This window comes from Meleagris gallopavo, chromosome 7 (genome assembly GCF_000146605.3).
Source record: "Meleagris gallopavo isolate NT-WF06-2002-E0010 breed Aviagen turkey brand Nicholas breeding stock chromosome 7, Turkey_5.1, whole genome shotgun sequence".
In the NCBI taxonomy this organism is placed as follows: domain Eukaryota; kingdom Metazoa; phylum Chordata; class Aves; order Galliformes; family Phasianidae; genus Meleagris; species Meleagris gallopavo.
The window spans coordinates 18,060,793-18,063,335 of NC_015017.2; the positions used below are offsets into that span (position 1 = coordinate 18,060,793).

A 2,543-nucleotide genomic window follows, 5' to 3' on the forward strand; every position below is an offset into this window, starting at 1 on the left:
CAGCGCAGCCCGACCCAAGCAGGCGCTGACCCGATGCCTCTTGTCCTTGCAGGAAGGTGAACAAGTGCTACCGGGGCCGCTCCTGCCCTATCATTGTGCACTGCAGGTACCGCAGCGGGGGGGTCGTGGGTGGGGGCTGTGAGGCGAGGGCCGGGCCGGCACCCCCGCCGCGCTTCTCTGCGTCTTCCAGTGACGGCGCAGGCAGGACCGGGACCTACATCCTCGTCGACATGGTCTTGAACCGCATGGCCAAAGGTACGGCGTGCGCCTCGCGCGCTGGGAATGCGGCGGAGGGCTCGGCCCTCAGCTTCCTCGTGTCCCCGCCCTAGGTGTGAAGGAGATCGACATCGCTGCGACACTGGAGCACATCCGCGACCAGCGGCCCGGCATGGTGCAGACCAAGGTACCCCCAGCCCCGCCGTGCCGGCTGGCCCTGCTGCCCCCGCCTCGAGCAGGGGCCGCTCCAGCCTCACCCCGTTCCGCTCCCCCAGGACCAGTTTGAGTTTGCTCTGACCGCCGTGGCTGAGGAGGTGAACGCCATCCTGAAGGCTCTGCCGCAGTGATGGCGAGGATCCCCTGCCCTTCCCTCTCGTCTCCCTGCCGTCCCCCTACCCTCTGGCTTTGAGCGCGCTCCTGGCCCTGTAAATGCTGTCTGTGCTGCTAGATCTGTTTTTTTCCCACCCCTCTCCTTGGGCTGCAGGGCTCAGCCCTCTGCGTGCCCCATGGCGTGCAGCCCCTTTGCTCCCACTGCTGCAGTGGAGTGTGGGCTCCTGTCCCCTGTGGCATAGGGGAAGGGCAGTGATGCTGGAAGATTGGCTGTGGGGATCCCCCGGCTGCTCTCCCACCTCTATCCCTGTGCCCAAGGGGGGACAGGAGTGGGAGGGGGTCCTAGCCCTGCCCTGTCTTCTCCTTGTCACCCCCACCTCGTCACTCGAGCAGAAGAGAAATTTCTAGAGAAATATAATTTTGTATCTTGATGTGAATAAAGTTCTCGTGTCATGTTTGTGCAGCTGCAGCTGAGCCTGGCCTCTCTCTGTGTCCAGGGGAAGGGGGACATGGTGGTGGCAGCATCCCATGAAGCCTTGGGGGAAGCAGAAGGAGCACAGCAGAGCCCAGGCCTGACCCCAGGCAGGGGGATCCTGCACCTCTTTTTTGGGGCTGCCCCCATCCCAGAGACACTCCACATGCGGCAGCTCCTGCAAACAGGTTTATTGACTGCTGTAGGCAGATGGGGTTTGGGGGGCTGCGGGTGAGGGCATGGAGGCAGAGGCTGGCACCATTACCTTTGCCCTGGCTGGCTGCTCCTCACTGCCTGCCACAGCCCCCTTGCCCCTGAACCTCACCTCAGGAGAGCAAGACCTGCACCCCCCCAGCAGCCAGCTCAGGCTAAGCTACAGCAATCCCTGCTCCAGCCCCCTCTCACCACCCCCTCTCCAGCACCCAGCATGTGGTGCATGGACCATGCTCAGGGTCCACCTTTCTAATCCTATGGGTCTCGCTTGGCCACACGCGCTATCCACCCCCCCACACTCTTCCCCCCACCCCCACTATATCCCATGGAGCTGGAGGGTGCTAGGGGAAGGAGGTGGCAGGGAGTGGCCGTGCAGGGACAAAGCGGAGTCCTCTGTGCCTCCGTGGGCGAGCGGGCGTGCACGGTCCCTGGGCGCAGCAGCCTCAGAACACACCTGGGGAGACAAGCGGAGGGGGGGACACAACATGACTGGTGAAACCTGGTGCTGGGAGAGCATGGCAGCCAGCTGGGATGGAGGGAAGAGGAAGGTCCTGGGAGGAAAGCCAAGGCGCTGTACAGCAGAGCTGCACCCATCTTCTGCATGGGAAGGGGGTGACAGACAAGGGAAACGAGTAGGATCATGCCCCCAGCCAAGGCAAGTGCCCCTGTGGGGTGTGCAAGGAGTGGGAGAGAGCAGGCAGGGTTCTGCAGCAGGAGAGACGGAGGAGGTAAAGGCAGGAGCAAAGGCATCCACTAGACACAAGGCACCAAGCAATGTCCGCGCACCTCTCCTTGCAAGAAGGAGCACCCCACACCCTCCAAGTCTGAGAGGCCAAAACCTCTGCATGGATGCGGAGAAGGCAGAGAGAGGGGAACTCCCCTGCCCATGTTCCACAAATCCTGGGCACAGAGCTGCCCATCCTACAGAGCCCCACCAAGGGCCTTTCTTTCAGCAACCAGGCTAATCTTGGCTGCCCCCCCCCAGCACCAGGGCTCCCCCCAGCCACCCTTCACCTTTGGAGGAGCAGGGAGGCAGGACAGGACTGACCCCCCCTTCCATTGCTGTGGGAGACAGCTAAGCCACGGGCAGCCACCGCATCATGGGTCCTTGCTGCAGCCCTGGCACATCATTATCTTCACAATGCCCTACAGAGGGCCCTTCCCCTGGGGGGCACAGCCCCTTAACCCCATGTTCACAGCAAGCGGCAGTGCCACTGCTTCGCCTTAGAGGCAGGTTTACGCCCTGGTGTTGTGGGGCTGCCAGCCCTGGGGGGCTCCCGCTCTGGCCCCTCCCGAGGCCCGTGGGCTGCGC

At 63.4% G+C, this 2,543-nt stretch overlaps 1 long non-coding RNA gene across 1 annotated transcript; it reads left to right on the top strand.

Moving 5' to 3' along the window:
• The first annotated feature begins 6 nt into the window (after positions 1-6).
• Positions 7-1,020, top strand: LOC104911688. Its single transcript, XR_004160322.1, has 4 exons — positions 7-106; positions 191-255; positions 330-403; positions 492-1,020. It is a non-coding gene; the product is annotated as an uncharacterized LOC104911688 (long non-coding RNA).
• Positions 1,021-2,543: the final 1,523 nt, after the last annotated feature.